Raw genomic sequence first — 22,799 nt, 5'->3', positions numbered from 1 at the left:
TTTGGCCATGGTCAGGATCTTATTAGGATAGCATTGCACAGGGGGATCATGCCTTGGTGCTCCTGAGCAGGCCACAGTTCTTTGTCTCCATAAGGGGCACCAGTCCATAGGGATGACAGTTGCAGTCATAGACTTGTGTTTCCAAGGGTCTGCACAGATGATGGCTTGAGGGGGTGAGCCATGTATTTTCCGCCACCTCTGTACGTAGATATTAAGGAGGAAGGGGGTTGGGGGAGCGGGAACAGATAGACAATTGTATACAGATATACGCAGCTTGGATGATGATCTGGGAAGTGTTAAAGCTATAGGATTGATGGGATGGATTAATAGAAAAGAGAGGGTAATTCTGTGGGTCCCAGTGGTGTGTTCTTTCTTTTAACTATAATATAACTGACGAAAAGTTGAATTTTCACTTGGAATTTTTCTTACCAATGAAGATCTCTTCTGTGTTTTCAGAAATATCCCCTTTAATTGTCTGCCATTGCATACCTATTGTGTTATCCTTTAATCTAATTTGCCAGTTCACTTCAGCTAGATCTGCTTTTGTGCCCTCACAATCGCCCTTATTCAGAGTTAAAATACTTGGACTTGAACCCACTCCCATCCCCTCAAATAAAAGAAATATTTGATCACATGGTCACTCTGGTTGGCTCTAGAATCTGCTGTTCTATGGAATGAGATAGTTTCTATTCTATGGAATCCTCAGCTAGGCTACTTTCGTCCCTCTGATTTTTCCAATCTCTATGTAGATTAAAATGGCCTGTAACTATTGTTGCTCCTTTCTGATAAACTCCCATTAATTCTTGCTTTACAATTTATCCTACAATAGGGTTTTTTTAGGGTCTGTACATCACTCCTAAAAATGAATTCTTCCCTTTATCATTGGTCATTTCTACTCAAAATGCCTAAATCTCTTGGTTTCCTGAACTCAGGGCACTCCAAGCCTAAAGCCATTCGTGCTAACAGAATCGTTAATTAATTATCTTATCCTAGCTTTCTGCTCATTCTGAGTGTCATGTATCCTTCAATATTCAAGTTTTAAACTAGGTCATCCTGCAGCCTTATTTCTCAGGGCAGGAACAATTAGGTTGGCAGCAGTAGAGTTTCTTCCAGCTATCCAGTTCAATAGGCAGATGGGACAGTGATACACAACATTTCTTCTGGCAACTTGCAAAGCAAAGCAATTCTAACTACTTTGTGGTCCCTTGAAGTCACTGGTTGGGGCGGGTGTGTTTGGGTGGTGGGAGGGGGGATGTGGGGACGGTCCTTTATGACAGTTGATGTTGTGGTCAGCTGTGTGATGTTAAGACAGATGTCTGGATTGTACTTTTTGACAATGAAAATGCTGGTGTCAAATGCTTCCATATTACAGGCACAACATGAAGTCAAACCGAGGCCAAAGATAGGACCTAAATTTTGAGATGAATTTGACGCTCGTGAATGGTTTGCTTCTGGTAGAAATTTGAGAGTATCAATGATGAACAGATATATTTTAGATTTTAATGGTTTGTTTGAGAATTGCCTTCCTTCCATGTTTAGTTTGCAAATTTTTGAATTTAGAAGGATATGTTCCTGGAAGTATTGAAGTAATTGCATTAATTCATCTTTGGCATTTATTGCCTGTTCATTTGGAGTTGGCTCTTATTATTTATCCTTAGTAGTTTGAAGCAACTGGCACTTTATTTGCAAACTACTGCGGCATTCAGTTGGTACATTGCATATAATTTGTCCCAGTTTTGTCTGTGCAAAATTTGTAAAAAAAGTCATCACATTCCAGTCTTATATGATGCAACGCATCATCAAATATGATGCAACATCAACATATAACATTCATAATTTCCCTCAATATTGCCAGTGATAAGTTGGACAATATAATCAGTCCCTTACATGTCTCTGCTCTTTACTGTTTATAGGTCACTGTTTCATTCACTCAATGCTCTTCTACTTTTCTTTTGTCTTTTTCCCTTCTGATTCTTCATTTATTTTTCTGCTCTGTTCAATAAAGGAGCCACTAAAAACAGTAAGCTGCATTTGATATCAGCAGTACAAGAAAAATGTAGCCCTCAGCAGACACTTTTGCATTGGTTCCCTCAATTATTTATACCTTCCTCTTATCTTTCTCCACTTCCTTCAGGCCATTAGCCTTATCACTAACACAAGCACTTCACTTTTAAGATCTTCACTCAACCACTATGTCTTCTTGCTCTGCTGTCATTTGCCACTCCATTTACTGCCCTTTATTCGATTGTACCCATTCCCACTTGCTCCAAGAATAAATGGCAAATGGCAATAAACTTTTCATGTCCTTGAACTCTAAGCAAATAGAGCAGCATGTAATCTAATTGATGAACATTACATCTGTTTAGATGTATACTTTTGCCTCTATTTATAGTTAGTGCCAATTTATAGACCCCCAGAATGGTCGTGAGGAAATTTCATGGCACAGTGGCCAGTTGTCCTGCCTCTAATCTAGAAGTTTGCAGCTCAAATCCCACTCCAGGACCCGATGGTCAAGGAAGATGCATTCATAACTTAACCAAACAGCATTGAATCAACCTAAAAATCTTTACAACACATGTCAATGACAGACTGGTACGAGTGGGAGAGATTTCTGGTCAGCTAAGCAGTGAAAGAAATTGGAGCCAATACCATCAATATCCAGAGTTCCAGTGACAATATAGATGTAAAAGTGTATTTCCTTCCAATGTCCCCCTCTCTTCTTATCCATTCCCATTAGATTCAAACATTAAAATATTAAATTAGTATTAAGAAGGAACACTTTCATACTTCTCTCATCTTTCTCTGACTTAGGGCTTTATGGATCACCACTAGTGACCCTACGGTGTCTGTCTGAATGTTCTCTTTCATTCCCTCATTCTTTGACTACAGTGTGAATCTGCCTCTTACGCAGACATATAGAAAACTCTTTGACCTTTCTATATGTTAAGCAAACACAGGTTGATTTGCAATTCATCTCATGTGCTCAATTAAAAATGGAAGTAATATTAACCAACTATTCCTCTTTTCTCCCAAGTGTATCCACTTTCTGATGTGTGTAGAACAGGGAACAAAAGCCAGAACAGGTGTGTAACCGGAGCCCTGATTTTTATCTGCCTTTCTCTCTGTTTCTCACATGCACACACATCTCTGCAGTGGCTCTCTGTAACTTTTCAAAGCAACATTGGTACAAATGTCACTGCACAGTCTTTGAAGTTTGTCCTGTAGTTTATGAAAAATATTTGAAACAACGCTACCGAGTATAAAGTATGAAACATAAAGGTAAGCATGTTCTCAATGAAATTGACTGGTACTGAATCATCCTAGGAAATTAAGCACACTAGGTATATTCAAACTGCATAATCTAAATCCAGCTCTCAGAGCCACAACTGAAGCAGTGCCACTTGGCACAAGGGTGTAATTACAATCTGAAAAGTTTACAGTCAGTTTATCTTATTAATATTGTCATTGTAACTCTTAATGGATAGTAAACAATGAGGGGTTTGAACAAGGTAGAATGGGAGAAACTGTTCCCATGTGGCAGAAAGATCAAGGATCACTAGACAAAGTGGTTGGCAAAAGAGCCAACTAGAGGAGGAACTTTTTAATATAGTGACCAGTTAAGATCTTTAAGACACAACCTAGGAATGAGGTGGTGGTAAAAGTAATCATGGCTTTTAAAGGGGAATTGTGTAATTGTCTGAAGAGGAAACAGTTGCAGCGATATGGGGGAAAGGTGGGAGAATTAAATTTGTTGCATTGCTCTTACCGGCATTATTACAAATTGCCTCCTACTATGCTACGACCATCCTTCTTGAGTTTTTTTTTGCCCTGTAGGTATATCCAAATCACACCACCACACTCTCCATCAAGGAGGGAGGTCCCTAATTCCACCCTGGTGAAATAGGGGTTGAACCAACTGATCTGCACTGCCTTTCAAATTTATTTGTGCCAACATACACTTTTACATCTACATTATCACTAGAGCAATGGATATTGATGGTAATGGCTCCTATTTCTTTCATGGCATGACTGACCAGAAAAATCTCTCATTCTAAGAGACTGCCTTTGACATGTGCTGTAAAGATTTTAATTTTGATACAACACTGTTTGGCCAAGTTTTGAGTGCACCTTCCTTGACCAACAGGTCCTGGAGTTGGACATGAATTACAAATTCCTGGATCAGAGGCAGAGCAACTGGCCACTGTGCCTCAAACTTCCTCATAACCATTCTGAGAGTCTATAAATTGATACTAACTATAAAAAGAGACAAGATCATGAATCTAAACAGATGTAGTGTTAATCTATCAGATGGAATGTTATTTACTTATAGCTAATTAAACATTATAACCTGGCTTAAAAGTTGAACAACCAGAACCACAAGCCAAAATATCCAATTTGTTATCTCAACAAGTCATATATGCAATCAACTTGATAACTTCAACCATGGAAGCAAATAGCACAGTAGGAGCCCATTTGGCCCATCATGTCACTGCCAGTAAGAGCAATGCAGCAAATCCAATTGTCCCATCTTTTCTCTGTACCACTGCAATTGTTTTCTCTGCAGATAATTATGCAGTTTCCCTTTAAAAGCCACAATTAATTCTGCCACTGCCACATTGTTGAACTTAAAACATTTTGATTAATAAAAAATCTTGAAATTCAGCTCTTGATCTTTCAGAAACAAGCAATTCATGATTACTTTATGGGAAGCATCACATCAAACACAATACAAAGAAAGGTGGGATCAGTCTTTTACAAATGCTTCTCTTTTTCTAAGTTCCATTTTGTACAAATGTAATGGTTTGACCAGTACTGACTGCCTTCTCACTGTAAGATTACTGTCATGTTGATTTATGTTTTCAATATCAGTTTTGGGCGGGGCTACATTTTTCATGTTAATTGATATGTATTGCTACCACTTTGGTTACATTATGAGAACTAAACAATGCAATATAATTAAAGCAGAAACTGATGGAACTGCAAAGATGTGTAAAGAGTAAAGAAAAGTTAATATAAGTTGCAACTTCCCAGTGGAATTGCCAATGGAAGTAATGGGTGGAATCTTTTCTGACTCTCAAACCCACTGACTATTGGGGGATTCTATTCAGGCAGATCCCTTATGGCATTATCTCCTACACTTGGGAGCTTAGAGAATGAGAAAAAGCAAATCTAGTTCCTGCTGCAGAATTCATATCACTCTGCTAGGTTAAATATACCAAGCAGCTTCAAGGAAAAAAGTAATATTGTTGTCTCTCATACAAATCCAGTACGTAAACTTAAATAAAACTGCACCTTGACATGTTTAGTCACATGCAATCTGATTTACCAACATAATATTTTTTCTCTCTTTCCATCACACTGAGGAACATTGGGTGCCTGTCGTCGACTGGCATTCCTGACATGTGCGATTGCCAAGGTGGTAATCATGGAAAATGTGAGGGATTACCTCTTTCCATAGTTACCATCGAATTAGGGACTATGCCAGGCCACATTAGGGCACCTATCACTTTCTCAGCTACCTTCCCCCCAAGCCCCACCCCCATCCCATGTATCTCTCAGTCCCCCGGCCCACAAGCCTCATTCCTGATGAAGGGCTTATACTGATCTCCTGCTCCACGGATACTGCCTGGCCTGCTGTGCTTTTCCAGCACCACACTCTCGACACATATTAGGGCAAGCATTGATGGTACTGCCGAGCATTTCAAAAGAGAAAATACAATAAGTGAAACACTAGGCAGTTATCTAGTGCAGTGAATCACTGCCAAACATCCAACTCCCACTATCCCAATATCAGCACTAGAGTCATAGAGACATTGGGATATCCAGCACGGAAACAGACCCTTTAGTCTGACCCATCCATGCCGACCAGACATCCTAACCTAATCTAGTCCCATTTGCCAGAACTTGGCCCATTTCACTCTAAGTCCTTCCTATTCGTATACCCATCCAGAAGATTTTGAAATGTTGTAGTTGTACTAGCCTCCACCACTTCCTCTGGCAACTCATTCAATACATGCACTACCATTTGCATGAAAATATTGCCCCTTAGGTCCCTTTTAAATCTTTCCTCTCTCACCCTAAACGTATCCCTTCTACTTCTGGACTCGCCCAACCCAGGGAAAAGACCTTGTTTATTTACCCTATCCACACCCCTCATGATGGACGGCATGGTGGCTCAGTGGTTAGCACTGCTGCCTCACAGCGGCAGGGTCCCGGGTTCAATTCCACCCCTGGGCAACTGTCTGTGTGGAGTTTACACATTCTCCCCGTGTCTGCATGGGATTCTTCCAGGTGCTCCGGTTTCCTCCCACCGTCCAAAGATGTGCAGGTCAGGTGAATTGGCCATGCTGAATTGCACATAGTGTTAGGTGCATTAGTCAGAGGGAAATGGGTCCAGGTGGATTACTCTTCGGAGGGTCGGTGTGGAGATGTTGGGCCGAAGGGCCTGATTCCACACTGTAGGGAATATAATCTAAGCATGATTTTATAAACCTCGATAAAGTCATCCCTCAGCCTCTGAAGCTACAGGGAAAGCAGCCCTAGCCAATTCAGCCTCTCCTATAGCTCAAACCCTTCAACCCTGGCAACATCCTTGTAAATCTTTTCTGAACCCTTTCAAGTTTCACAACATCTTTCCTAGAGGAGGGAGACCAGAATTGCACACAAAATCCAAAAGTGGCCTAACCAATGTCCTGTACAGCCACAACATGACCTCCCAACTCCTATACTCAATGCTCTTACCAATAAAGGAAAGCATACCAAACGCCGCCTTCAATATCCTATCTACCTTAGACTCTAATTTCAAAGAACTATGAACCTGCACTCCAAGGTCCCTTTGTTCAGCAATACACCCAGGACCTTACCATTAAGTGTATAAGTGCTGCCCTGATTTGCTTTCCAAAATGCAGCACCTTACATTTATCTAAATTAAAGTCCATCTTCCACTCCTCAGCCCATTGGCCCATCTGATCAAGATCCCCTTGTCCTTTGAGATAACCTTCTCAACTATCCACTGTACCTCCAATGTTGGCATCATCCGCAAACTTATTAACCACATCTCCTATGTTCACATCCAAATCATTTAGACAAATGACGAAAAGCAGTAGATCCAGCACCAATCCTTGTGGCACACCATTTGTCACAGGCCTCCAGTCTGAAAAGCAACCCACCACCACCCTGGGTCCTTTACCTTCTGTGGAAAGAAATCCGAGTTAACATTTTGCCTCCAGTGACCTTTCCTCAGAACCATTCTCTGTTCTGAAAAAGGGTCACTGAACCTGAACCTGAACCATTAACTCTAATTTCTCTCCACAGACCTGCTGAGGTTTTCCAGTAATTTCTGTTTTTGTTTTTGTTTCTGATTTCCAGCATTCAGAGTTTTTTACGGGTTTTTTTGTCCAGGGAATTTGATGTTTTTGAGATCATCCAAGAATAAATAAATGTCATTACCATTTTAATTTAAATCAAACATTGATATTTTATTAGAAATGTTAAATTAAAAGAACATTTTAGCCTCTGGACTTAATATCAAGTTCAATAAATTTAGGGCCTGAACTCTCCCATGTCCTGGCCCCCTACCCCACACACCAGGCTTTGTTGTCACATGTGATTACACACCACCTATTGTTAGTCACTAACAATTTCCATACACAGCTGTTCACCCTCCTAGCCAGATTGTTATACACTCCTTTGTCAGTACAACTATACTTCTCTCTCTTTGGGTCCATTCCCAACTATCGTTTACTCCTTAACTCTTTTCCCCATCCTATCTTCTGCTTATAAACCAACATTTTCCTCCCTTTATCAGTTCTGAGGAAGGGTCACCCAGAACCAAAACATTAGCTCTGATTTCTCATCCCAGATGCTGCCAGACTTGCTGAGCTTTTCCAGCAATTTCTGGTTTTGTTTCTGATTTACAGCATCTGCGGCTCTTTCAATTTTTATTTCAACCTCATCCTGTCTTAGTTATGTTCCCAGTTTTGAACTTTCCCCCTCTAAGCTATACCTTCCATTTTCACCTTCATCCAATCTTTAGTTTTATTTCATGTTAATCCCCTTAATTGCATAAAATGTTTGAATTCATTTCTCACCCCTGCTGCTGTTTTTCTTACATTCTTCTATTTGGATCTGGTTCCATTTCACCTAAGTTTAGAACAGTTCTGGTTGACTGCAAAGAAAAAACTCAAAAGGTTAGTCTGCAGCCAAGTTAAATTCATTGGCCAGACACCTACTTATATAACTAAGACTTGTTTATAAAATTGAATTTTCCTCTGTTTTAATTCCAGTGGCCAAAGTCAGGTTCCTGTCATGGTTTTCACTAATTATGCCCTTGAAATAAATCTTTTAAAATGGTCATTTCCAGATTACTGTTCTTCCCATTTTGTTACATTATAATTCATGTTGGACAGTCAGAGTGCTTTAACTGAAGACTTGCTGCAAATGTTATTTTAGGGCAATATTATTTTCAACATCTAATAGTTGCAAAGTTAAAATAGTCTGAGGGATTTCCTTTGCCAATTTAATGTGCTCCACAAAGAAGACTCCTGCATTCTAGTGAGCGAACAGTTTCTTTCAATGCAGTATGAATTGCTCTTAAATTTCCAGAGTAAGAAACAGAGGTTGCTTTAAGGGTCCAGCAGAAGATATTGTCTAATCAGGGACATTATTACCTAGGGCAGGTGGGACTGAACCTGGGCCTCCTGGCTCAGAGATAGAGACCCTACAACTGTGCTACAAGATCCCTCAAGTGTCAAACTGAATAACTCTAGAATTGATTAGTACAAATGACGCTCATTGGAGCTCATAAGAAAAATGATCTTGGGTCCACCGAGGAAAGTGGGCAAGTTGGAGGACCTGCTCTTGAATCTGCTCTGGGGCTGGTCAAAGTGGCGAGGCAGCAGGCCATGGAACAAAGGTCATAACTCACAACTGCCTGTCCCCTTCAATGCTGCATCTGTGCCTGAGTGTTCTTGAAGATGGAGCACGTGGTGACCCTCAACTTTCTTGATGCCTTTAGAGAGTGATGGGGGTGCCACAGAGGTTGCAATGCCTTTTTCTTCCCTAACTCTATCTTGATGTTGGCTCCCTCCTTTTCCTACACTTTTGGTGTTGCTTGTGCTGCCTCTGACAGGCTTTGCCTATAAATTGGTCTTGTTTCATAAACACGGGTGAATTAGTGGTGGAGATTAAAGGACAAAAGTAACACAGATGATTTAATGGTGAAAAAATACATTCAGAGGTGTATAAATGCACTTCTGTAAATAAAAAAAAGTTGTTTAATTGTGGAGTTGATTTGAGGGTTATCCTGGAAGTGCCCGCACCTCTGGATGAGAGGAGCTGGGTTCAAGTCCCACCTGCTGTAGAGGTGTGTCATAACACATACAGTCATAGAGTCATAGAGATGTACAGCATGGAAACAGACCCTTTGGTCCAACCCATCCATGCCGACCAGATATCCCAACCCAATCTAGTCCTACCTGCCAGCACCCGGCCCATATCCCTCCAAACACTTCCTATCTGAACAGATTGATTATAAAATACCTAAAGCTAGGTTCTTCCTCAGTTTGGTATGAGCTTCTGGGCAGAGAAAGGTGAAAATTTGTGCTTCCAATAGATAATAAATTTTATTATAAAATCTTTTGATGCCTAATTCAACATTTGCAGATTGGTTGATGTAACAAAGGTGTTCATGAAAACATAACATTCTGATCAGCTTTATCTGAAATATGATGTCCCTTCAGTTTCATCACTGTCAACTCCCTTTGATCTTTGTTTGATCTTTTTATCCAGTTGGCCAATAGTTAATCTGTCAGAATTATAATAAGTTGAGAGAAAATGTCAATAGAATATTTATGATCATAATGGGAGTTACATTCTAACTGTATTAAAAAATAACAGAGTGACAATAAAAATTGATTCACTGATGGGTATTTCTAGTCACAGCTACTAATATAAATAATCAGAACTGTACCTTTGGTTTTTTCTTACTTAGGTAACAATATTTTTGGAACCTTTTTCAGTTTTCACAGATTGAAACATGCTTTTCACCCCTTTTCTCCCATACACTCTTTCAATTTTTTCTTCCTTCCTCTCCTAAAGATGTGTAGCTGTTCAATTGATGTATAGCTGTTCAATAGTTACCACAGTATTGGATGCTAATTTTTGTTCAAACAAATTGGTCATTCTTTGTCTGTGGTGACCTAGGTAGAAGAAGCACCAGTTGACTTTGCTCCCCTCATCCTGCCTGTCCAGCACCTCCCCACACCTTTTCTGAGAGAGGAGTGTTTTATTTTCTGAGACATTGAGCTCAGAAATGGTATAGTCATTGGATTAAATGGTCAGAAAGTCACCTTGAACTGATGGTATAGAAGTTCAATTAACTCAATTTGTTAAAAAAAAAGCACTTTGATAACAACAATATTAGCAACTTTCAGTACTTTATTACCTCAAAATTATTTTTGAATGCCCTTCCAACTTATTGAAAATTTGCAGAAGTATGTGTTACATAGTCTACCAATACATTGCATTGCTTCCATATATTTGTCACTGTTTAATATGTTCCTTGTATATGGTATTAGTTTTAAACAAAAGTGGCTTTCGAACAGTGCAACTTGCAATTATTTGATGTATGTATGTCATGTCTGCATTCTCTATGAAAAAAAACATGTTAAAATGTAATTAACCAAAGAGATTGGGGACAACTATACTACAATGACTTACTAATGAACTATGCAATTGTTCTGTCAAGTGTTGTACAATAAAATGGAGTAGTTACCAAAATGTGCCTTGTATATGGATTTATGCTTGACTTGTATGAAAGTGCTTTACCGCAATGTGTGGACTTAAATTTTACATTTTGACATAGTGTCTCAAGTACATAAAAGCAGGAAAAGAAAATGAGTGAAACGTTTCAATTATTCAACTTTAATTAGATCCACTACCAGCACCATCTCTACTCCCATTCGCAATCCCTGAAAATGTGTGGACAGTGCATTTTGACTGCCTTAAAGAAAATGCCCCTTTCATTGCTTACCATTGGTAAGTGCCGATGCCACGGGAGTTTACTATAAAATAAAATTTAGTGCAAGTTTATGGGAGTACCAGGTTTAGTCCCCTGGGGATTTCCACACCTGACTTTTAACAGAGTTCTGTAGAAATCATTAGTCCACAGCAATAGCTATATGTAATCAAGAACCAGTGATCAGGGATGTCTGAATGAAGCTAAATAAGGATGAAATTTTCCTTTGCAAAAGGCCATACCCCATAACTGTTCACACAAATCTGTTTTATATTTAAAAGTTATTATCACATCTGCATGAAAGGATTAAAAATTCACAAATATCACTCAGAGTTGCCCTTCATAAAGCTTTTTATAAACAATGTTGTAATAATAAGCATTCATACATGACTGGCCCAGGTTAGAAGAGGTGAACCAAGCAGTCACGTGTCACATGTCTGACCAGGTATGTTAAATCTATTGTTTCAAATCAGTCGACAATACTACCGTTCTCACAGGGCATTTCGCACAGCACACTCGGATATAATTGTCTGAATTAACAGCAAATCTGGCCTCTTACTTTAATGCCCATGGTCAGGTATCTCCCATTAGAACATAATCAACAAAGGGAAAGTGGTCCAAATGAACAATCCATATAGATGCTGCAGCTTAGGTAATTGAAAAGGCATTATAATTGCTGAAATTTCAGCTCTCAGGTTAGAAACATACACTTTTTCTTTTAAGATTGTATTGCATTATTAATGCATGATTGATGCACATCAAGTTGAATACCTTTATATCTGCATGACCAGATTCCCATTGAGGTTTACTGCCTGTGAAATCAGCATTTATCCATTTTCAAGGTGTTACTACTAGAGTCAGAAATACAAGTGCTCAAGTTGAAAGGGGTGGTTTATGATACTGTAATTCTTTACAAACGCACTGTGTGATAACTATTTCTTAGTACTTAAGCAAAACACTAATAATTTATTTTCCATCTACTGTGTTGTGATTGTAACGAGATCCACCAAGGTGGACATCATAGTTCAGGGCTGACAGATAATAACAGGAGTGTCAGAGATTCTGCTCACTCTGAGAGCTGGCTCTGAGGGAACTGGATCAGTGTCAAGGACGCTCATCTGTAAATAAATAGTGAATTGGTGATGGGTACTGGCCTCTGTGGAGTTACTTCAGACTGCATAGAGATCATTTAAAATGGCAACCACCAAATTGTTCTAAAATTATGAATGAATAAGGTGTTGTCAGTACCAATCAGAAAACATAAATACATACTATACTGCAGTCCAGGCCTTAACTCAGAGCAGGAATTGGGTGAGTGGATAGGACCAGGTCAGATCATAGTTAAGTTTTAAGAACCTGGTGATTTTAAATGCCAACGCTGAGCTGGATGCCCTCAGCTGCCAGCCTGAAACCAGCAGGACAGATGCCAGCACCAGGGAATAGAAAGCTACTGACCTGTCATGGGGGAGAGTATTGCTGGAATGCAACAATTTAAGACAAGTTCCATGAAGCATTCCTGGTCCTCTTGTCACCATGGAATGCTCCTCAATGTCCCACAAGGAAAGATTTTCCAAATGTTTTAAAAGCAACTTTTTTCCTTTTGGTTTACCTGGTGAAAGACTCACAATGGTCTCCTCACTTAGGCCCCGATCAAAATGAAGTACGGTCGTTACAGCAAAGACTAATCTGCATAATCTCCCTCCTTCCCCCTCCCTTTCACTCCTCCCTGCCCCCAAATGGATTCATTCTCCCATTGACCAACCAGGTCGTATCCTCTATCTGTCTTCATCTATCCCCACTTCACCACCCTGCCCCTGCCACCCCCTTTAGCTGCAGTTCCCCCTACACCCACCCTCAGTCCTAAAGAAGGGTTATACCCGAATGTTGACTTCTCCACCTCTTGGCTTGCTGTGTTCTTCCAGCCTCTTGCCTGTCTATTTAGGTAAGGTAGATGTGGGTGTCTGTCCAGCAGAGCAAGTTAAGTTGAGAAGGACTGGGCATTGACTGATGTTGTTCGTGCTCTGGACACTTTGACCAGTTCGTGTACTAAAAACACTTAACCCAAGCACTCTTGTCGGTGATGTGGACAAAAGGACACAGAATTTGGTTTGCAGTTCTACTTGATTTTAGTAACAAAATATTCCTTATTAAAAGTAACATGTGATCAGCTCACAAATTTCCATAATATTTACTATCTAGCTAGCTTTATCTGGCTGAGAAAGGAAATTACCCACAACAATCCACAGGTTTGACCTGGGCCTTTGCAATCTTCCTCTCTGATGTAGAGCTGGCACGCTTCCACAAAATTGGGTCTCACAGAGCAGGGCTGATCTTCCCCTGGGCCTTCTTGGGTTAAGGTTAGAAGTGAAGAAAGGCAACATGGCAATAACTCTGGTTTTTCTCTTCAGCAGTCCTTTGGTTTTTTTTGCTAGATGAAAATATAGATTTGTAGTAGCAATATTTTCAACCATCAACTTATTCAATGGCAGGTTCCTGAATCTGAATGGCCTATTCCTGCTCCTCAGTCATATGTTTATATGAGAAGTGTTGCCACTTGCAAGCTATATTGTTGGCCAATCAGACAATGGTAAACTCATCACTGTCTTTCCAAAACCTAGTATTCCAATCCCAGAGAATATCACTGTCCATCTCTATGTTAGAGGTTTGAGGCAATCTCACATGTACGACATCGGTGTTATCTCTTCACCCCCTCCACACAGTGTATCATGAGAATATCCCTTTCTGTCATCTTCAATAATTTTTCAATCCTGTTAACTGCTCTAAATAATGTCAGTAACTCCCCCACCGGATACACCTGCCCTCATTGTGACTGAAGACAGGGCTCCTAAAAGCCTACATCAAAATGTCAAAATATTTTCTGCAAGTCAGGCTTTTAATAAGCCCTTAAATGGTTTGATTTGTTAGTAGGCACTTTGCAGGAGATACCACAATCTTCCCTGTAAAGCAAAAAAGGGAAATATCACCTCAGGTCTAGACCTGCATTTCCAGATGTCTCCTTATTGAATCCGTAGAGTGTGGAAACAGGCCAATCAGCCCACTGAGTCCATACTGACACTCTGAAAAGCACCCCCCTCCTACCCTCTATTTCCCATGGCTAATCCACCAAGCACATCCCTGGACACTATGGGCAATGCACCATGGCCAATCCACCCAACCTGCACATCTTTGGGATGTGGGAGGAAACTGAAATACCCAGTGGAAACCCACACAGACATGGGGAGAATATCCACACAGACAGTTGCCCAAGAGTGGAATCAAACCCAGATCACTGGCTCTGTGAGGCAGCAGTGCTAACCACTGAACCACTTTTTCACCCTTTTTCCAAAGCTTTCTACCAGAGTGGCAGTATGGCATACTTAATAAACAAATACTACCATATATTTGAGATTGTGGATTGAATTATTACAGCCAGGTTATGGAATTAGGCATTCTATACAACCCCTTAGGCTTTAGATATAATATGCTTTCACCTCTTAAAAATAAAAATCACTTTGGCATCTGTGTAGTGGAAATAATATTATCTTTAATGCTGCAGTCAAAAATATGCATCAATAGAGTATTTTATCTTCTTGACTTATCTGAGGTTACTGAACTTCAAAGCAAATCACAGAAAGCTTACTTCAGAGTAAGCTTAATCCATTAACATTTTTCCATGAATTCCTTCACGATTTCCATGAACAGCAGAGTTGAACATATTAATATGGCCGAGCCTGTTCTAACAGTATCGTAATGTACCATAAATGAGAACCCGTTGCATCTCAAAAAGTTAACCTGAGTACTTCATTTGTTAAAGGAAATACTTGTTATATTTAGTGAGCCCTGATGATAGGATACAGAAACAAGCAGATTTTCAGCAGCTGGTGGATTTTCAAATCAGCAGAGAGATAAGTGAAGGATTAAAGCGGTGGTGAAAAATATCAAAATTATATCAGTACTAATCCAATGCTTCTCAATATATATGAAAGTTTGGAGCATGGCGAAACAGAATTGCCATTTTTATTTTAGTGATGTGTGACATTGAACCATGAACAGGAAGATCTAGGACAATCAGACATAAGAAAACATAGTGGGTCAGAAAACACAATAAAAAAAATTCTGGAAAATACTTCATTGTTTAACAGTCAGTCAAGTTAAAAAGAGGTAGAATTAATGTGAATGAAACATGAACACTGAGAAAGGGAAGTGAAATAAGGTAGAGCTAAATATGTCCAAACATTTATAAAATGTTCAGAAGATTTAATGAAGGAAAATAAAATGACATTAAGATCTAATGACTTGTTTTTAAGAATGAACCTTGTATCCAGCCATGAAACTCTTTAGTTCCTTTTCATTTTTGAGATTACTTTACTCAAAAGCTTTATTAAAAAAAGTTAGAGGAACTAGGGTATGGTTTGTAAACTATTGAAATTTGTACACATCAAAACCATATTTGTAAATTATTTCTTATTAAGAAAGCATTAGGACTTGAAATGTTCTGGATTTGCATTTACAATATACAACAAGCTTATAAAATACTAAATGAAGCAGTGCTGGTTCAATCTACCTGTCAAGTTCTAATAATGTGATATCAGCATTTATTAGTTAGCCTTCCTCCAAAACACACTAGAGGGTCTGTGACTGGAAAGCTAAAGTTGCAAAAACAACTTCTCATCAACTGATTGAATACAGATATTTTAGCGTCCCCATTATGGTGTTTGTTCAAATGACAAAGTCCTTAATGCATCACAGAAAGCTAGGAGCTGTAAGGCCTATCAAAGTTGTGCCAGTGGATAAATCTGTAGATACAAAACTGTTCTGGGGTCCAAAATAATTCCAAGATAACAAAATGTTGATTCATTTGCCTATAAAATGAATCGGCAATGGACTTATTTGCACTGTTAAAAGGGTTTGACAGCACATCACACTTTCTTATAATATATGTCACATGAGTGAGTTTCATGTGTTAGTGAGATCGATAAGTGACAGACGATGATCAGAGGCAAAATCAAGACAAATGGTTCCAATGTATTAATATCTGATAGAAAAGAGATCCAACAATACATTTACATCCTATGCTTTCTTCATCAGTAATGCATGGAGCAAAATGAACAAGGAAATAGATTCCGAACAAGGAGAAAATCAGAAAAAAAAAATAACTTAAGAACTGTGCACGAAACCATAAAATACTTTCTGTATAGTGATCTAGATATAACAGATTGAAAACGGAGTCACATACTTCAAAACATTACCTCTAACTCCCTAATGTACCTTAACCTATTCCCAAAAACCACAAACCCAGTCTCATCCTCATCCTGTTTACAATACCAGTGTGTATAGCGTCTGAAAATAGGAACCTATACGCAAAACTTGGCAGCAACAGAAATTATTTATCTTGGCAAAGCACAAGTTTAGATAGGATATGATTGAGTTTTTATTTTAATGAAGGGCTCAGCTTCAGTCTAATTAGGTAGGTTAGTTTATTATTTGGAAATAATGAAGGTATAGGTCAAGCAGATTAGATCTGTACTGAATGAGTTAGCCTAGTTGCCGGGAAATCTTTTTATTTCTTGCAAAGTATTATTGGTCTCTGGAAGGAATTCTTGAGACATCTGGACCCTGAGATGTACCTGGGGCCATTTAGAGAGCAGTGAACGAGTGGATTTCCGGACAGGAAACCCGGAAGTAAGGGCTTCCTGGACGTCGTGAAGGATTTAACTGCAGGATGTCTTATAGATCTTTTCCATCGGTTTCCAGGCAGACAGCAGCCCAATTGACAGGTTAGACAATTGCTGGGCACAAAAAAATTAATGGGATGCCAGAAAAGTGGAGGGGGGGAGGAGTCATGTGAGTCTGAGTTCTGTGTCCATGCCTTATAATTTCAGAACATCGGATCATAATATCTGAGTGGGTGGGAGATTGTTGTTGATCACAGTAAGATAGCAGAGGTATGTTTATTGGACCTGGCGGAAACACAGTTGCTGTTCCCAGCCTACAAGCAGTGCTATAAATACACTTACATTACACATCCAACCATTTCAGTTTCCGTTTAACTGCTGGGATTCCTGAGAACCAGGAAAATGGCAACCACTAGTCAAAGGTTAAAAGCCCATTAATTGAGGGTACACTGCCTCCTTAAAAGATTTCAATGACATCACTGTTTCCTGAGACAAGATAGGTTGCCCACATCCTGACTCGTTTCCATTAAAACAGAAATTGGGCAGATTGGTTTGGAGTGTTTATATGTTTTGCTTCCCATCACATCCAAACCCACTCTTTCTTGGGTCTTAAAACTACTGCTGTGGTTAGAAAGGGGTTCCTGCTGTCTTGTAAAAGTAGGCACAAGCTTCTGACAGAAGAGAGCATTATTACTTTTAAAATAAGATGCTGACACATGGCATAGGCATGACATTGATGCAGCGTCAACGCAAAAACATATTCAACCGCTTGACTATTCATTACTGGCAAACATGACAGGCTGCCTGACTTTGTGTCTGTGCAGAAAGATGAAGCACAAAGTACTGTGAGCCCCTGAATGAAGCAGCAATGCATAAAAATGTAAGGAAGGAATGCTGTCAACATCCAAGTGGATGCAGAGTGAGTGAGCACTACAAGAACAAACTAAAAGCCTTGTACTGAGGCATGGATGCATATCTGTCCTTGTGTGCTAAGTGGCCTGGCAGTAGTATTGCTATATACAGCATTGGTATGTTCCAAAGTGCAGTATTGAAGTGGTGAACCATATTATTAAATGAGCCTGAGTTGTGTCAAAATGATGTGGTAAGGCTGGCACTTGTCCAATGCTGACTTCCATGTATGAACTATGCAGGTGGTCACTGGCCATGAAGTTTGTCCTGAGGTATTGAAGTCTGCTGGCTAAGGTAACAACACAGAGAAGATGCCACAAGCTGCAGCTGCCAAGTGCCTGCTTAGCCTTTTGTGTCAATAACTGTTGTCAACTGGTTTCTCTCAACTGCCTGGGACAATAGTAACTTGCGTATAAAGCAGGCAAGTATAGGTAACAATGTGATTTTAACACATGCAAAAAGGCCCCCTACCACTCACTCGCAAGGTTTTCAGCTAGTCATTGAAACCTTGGATGGAAAATTGGCCTTTTATTTATTGACAACATAGAACCCCTAGAGTGCATTAGCAGGCCACTTGGCCCACCGGGTCTGCACAGACACACCCCAGTATCCCCACATCCACCAAAGCCAACCTAAGCATTCCTAGATACTATGGGCAATTTAGCATGGTCAATCCACCAAAACCGCACATCTTTGGACCACGGAAGGAAACTGGAGCACCCAGAGGAACTGAACCCAGGTCGCTGGTGCTGTGAGGCAGCAGTGCTAATCAGAGAGCTACTGTACCACCCCCCAACAACTTCATTTTCCCATTTCCCATATCGTTCAGGGGTAGGGAACGTTCCACTCAAGAGATTTTCCTACCTACCTTTTTCAAAAGAGAGCATTTACTCGTGCTGGGAGGACCTGTGTGCGGTTCTATAATTTATTGGATAAAGCAGTATGTTGGTGGGTTCAGCAGTCATAGCTCATCCTTCTTTACCTGTATATTTATCAGCCCATAGTTTGAGAACAGACTGGAAAGCTAAATGACAAAATTCACCAGCAGCAGCAGAATGCAAAAACACATCCAACAAAATGTTGGCATGAACCACATATAACAGTCAACAAAGCTATAATAGCAGAATATGAATATAAAGCGCATGTGATAGCCACTGTTTTATATAACACTACAGTTTTCTGGGAGCACGTCCTCCTGTTTTAGAGTTTTGATGACTTTATAAATTCCTCAGACTCATTTCATTGGTTTATAGCAGCTCAAGGCCCACTTAATTATATAACTGCTTCAATTTCAGAACATCAGATCATAATGCCTGAGTGGGTGGAATATTTGCTGTAAAATTGTGACCTCTACCTTGCATCTACAGCAGAAAAACACCAGAATGAACACACAAGATTTTGAATATTGAACCTTCCTCCTCATAATCTGTGACTCTCATTAAAACAAACAACTCCTCTCTAACACACTTCAAGGTTTTTTTAATCTGTTGTAAGGTCTAAAGACCAGATGAAGAAAAGCCAATAAAAGAACTATATGTTTTTGGGGCACCTTGCCCAAAATTGTAAACATTCTGACCAGGACCAGAAGCCCAAAATTGACACTTGAATTACCTTTTCTTTTTTGTATGTCTGCCATAGCATTCCTCAGTATGTGCATTGCCATTTTTCTGTTGGTGTCTCTTCATTGGCAGAAAGTTAATTTTGCATGTGTTTTAGAGTACAAAAGGTAGGTGCAATTTTTCCAAACTACATTGCTAATTATTTTGAGTTCCATTGAAGAGTGATGCATGCCAACAAAGTAATGGAAATAGTGGATTGAATTCATTACTTCCATACTGGTCAAGGAGTCAATGAATGTTTCTTCCCTGTTAGGAAAACAGGGTTATGGATTTTGTATGCGCATGTATATTACATAATGTATATAAAATCATGTGAACAAATAGTAAGTGCTTTTACTTATATAGAAAGAGATCTTAAAATTACTCCAACCCTCATGAGACGCCAAGATGGGAGGTTGTCACTCAGACTGAACCTAGTATGCATAGATCCCTAGTGAAAATCAGACTCTAAAAATGTAGAGGTAACATTTTAACATGATACATTACCTCGTCTTCCTGAATAGCTGCTTTTCTTTACCACTTGTTATAATTACTTTTCATTCCTAAAATTGACTCTTGCAGGTGTCAGCCTTGCATATTTCTTTGGCAAAACTTACAAAAACTCCATGGAAGATATAATGCAATGGAGCACATACCATGATATAGTGCTATGCTGCTGACATTGATATTAGACACATATTGCAAATACATATTAATGCTGCACCTTTTAAAGACAACCTAAACTACATGTGTAACATTCTTAATCAAGGTCTACTCAATCAAACACATAACCAACCAGTGCTCCCTGCTTTGCAGTAATATTTGGAAAGCTGTCATTAGCTACTACTTATAGTCAGTACTATTGGATTTTAGCTTAACCAAATGTCAAAATATGTGAATAATGAAAATATTTTGATCCATATGTGGTTGCATTTCAGGGGAAACTCATTTGTTGTGAATTGCTTTAGAAGATCCTGACCACATAACAAGGTTCCATATTAATACTAGCTTATCTTTAAACTGTCATTATAGAGGATCCAGTTTATCATGATAAACCAACAACCTAATCTGTATGTAACTCTGAGTCTTGACTAACATAGTAACAAACAAACAAAAATACCTGAAGGACATTCCAAAGATAATCTGCAAGATTCAAGTTTGCTTACTAGGCCATTACTTACCAAAGATCTTGATGCATTGGATTAAATTTTAGGACAGTCAACTGTTGGTCAGCACCAGCTGTTCATTCAATCTGGGATGGCAGAGATTGGAGTCATTTTGAGACATGGATTTCATCTATATAACACTGCAAGCTGTGGGAGCCAACGTGTTTTCCCATTACAGCTGTCAGGTTTGAAATCTTTGGAGTTATGACTGGTTCCAATGTTGATCTAGTCTTTGAAGTGGGAACATGAGTGAGTTGGTGAGTGAGGGAAGTGTCCAAGCCTGAAGTCTATGTCACTAGGCAAGTGTTTCAGAGCAGCCAGCTATTGTAACCTGTTTAATACCAGGCCAATGCTGAAGTGTTCGCAAAGTGGAAAAGAAAGGCATGGGATAAAGAGATTTCATTTCATGCCATCTAGTGCCATTGGGATAGGGAAGGACTGTCAGAAAAGATTCCATCAAAACTGCATTGAGGCCACAGTCCTAATGAGAATAGAGCAGTTACAGAGACATGATACAGAATATAAAGAATAAATTGAATGAATTGTTAATTCATCTACGGTATTTTCAGCCATAATTAAAACGGCTACAAGGTGGTCAAGAATGAGAACTAATTATAACAGATTACAAGGTCCATAGGAAATACAGAGAAAAGGGCGGAAAAGGATGAAGCGCTTTAGTCACTGAGGTTGATAAGAGGGAAATATAATGAAAGGCATATCCCTATGGGTGTATTTTCAGCAGGTGGGCACATAATAAAGGTTGGGTGGCTAACTACGCAATAAATACAGAGAGTGGGAACAGCCTGAAATCAGCAATCCACCACACAATTAAATAATTAAGGGTTGATTGAGTTTGTTAAAAGTTTAATTGGCTCTGTTAATACTCTGACCGTACCAAAATACAGTTGGTTTGAGCAGACAAGTGGGATTCTTTTACTTTAAGAATTGTCTCAAACAGTGGGAATAAAAGGTAGCACTATCTTCAGGGGTATTGTTTGCTCATTGAGTGCACCTCCTCTGAGTGTAATACTCCACCCCTTCATTCCCCCTTAATATTCTGAAAAACCAATCCTCACTAAACTTTCCAAATCCTTTTAGAGTCATAGAGTCATAGACATGTACAGCATGGAAACAGACCCTTTGGTCCAAACCATCCATGCCGACCAGATATCCAAACCCAATTTAGTCCCACCTGCCAGCACACAGCCCATATCCTTCCAAACCCTTCCTATTCATATACCCATCCAGATGCCTTTTAAATGTTGCAACAACCCTGGCAACATCCTTGTAAATCTTTTCTGAACCCTTTCAAGTTTCACAACATCTTTCTGATAGGAAGGAGACCTAACCAATGGCCTAACCAATGTCCTGTACAGCTGCAACATGACCTCCTAACTCCTGTATTCAATACTCTGACCAATAAAGGAAAGCATACCACACACCTTCTTCACTATCCTATCTACCTGCCACTCCACTTTCAAGGAGCTATGAAACTGCCTTCCAAGGTCTCTTTGTTCAGCAACACTCCCTAGGACCTTACCATTTAGTGTATAAGTCCTGCTAAGATTTGCTTTCCCAAAATGCAGCACGTTGCATTTATCCAAATTAAAATCCATCTGCCACTTCTCAGCCCATTGGTCCATCTGGTCCAGGTCCTGTTGTAATCTGAGATAACCCTCTTCACTGTCCACCACACCTCCAATTTTGGTGTCATCTGCAAACTTACTAACTGTACCTCTTATGCTCGTATCCAAATCATTTATGTAAATGACAAAAAGTAGAGGACCCAGCATCGATCCTTGTGGCACTCCACTGCCCACAGGTCTCCAGTCTGAAAAACAGCACTCCACCACCACCCTCTGTCTTCTACCTTTGAGCCAAATGGCTCGTCCTCCCTGTATTCCGTGAAATCTAACCTTGCTAATCAGTCTCCCATGGGAACCTTGTCGAACACCTTACTGAAGTCCATATAGATCACATCGACCATTCTGCCCTCATCAATCCTCTTTGTTACTTCTTCAAAAAATTCAATCAAGTTTGTGAGACATGATTTCCCAAGCACAAAAGCATGCTGACCATCCCTAATCAGTCCTTGCCTTTCTAAATACATGTACATCCTGTCCCTCAGTATTCTCTCCAACAATCTGCCCACCACCGACGTCAGGCTCACTGGTCTATAGTTCCCTGGCTTGTCCTTACCACCCTTCTTAAACAGTGGCACCACGTTAGCCAACCTCCAGTCTTCCGGCACCTCACCTGTGACTATCTATGATACAAATATCTCAGCAAGAGGCCCAGCAATCACTTCTCTAGCTTCCCACTACACCTGATCAGGCGTTGGGGATTTATCCACCTTTGCGTGCTTCAAGACATCCAGCACTTCCTCCTCTGTAATAGGGACATTTTGCAAGGTATCACCATCTATTTCCCTACA

The sequence above is a fragment of the Chiloscyllium plagiosum genome, chromosome 10 (genome assembly GCF_004010195.1).
Source record: "Chiloscyllium plagiosum isolate BGI_BamShark_2017 chromosome 10, ASM401019v2, whole genome shotgun sequence".
Classification (NCBI taxonomy): domain Eukaryota; kingdom Metazoa; phylum Chordata; class Chondrichthyes; order Orectolobiformes; family Hemiscylliidae; genus Chiloscyllium; species Chiloscyllium plagiosum.
Note: the sequence above shows the minus strand (reverse complement) of the source record.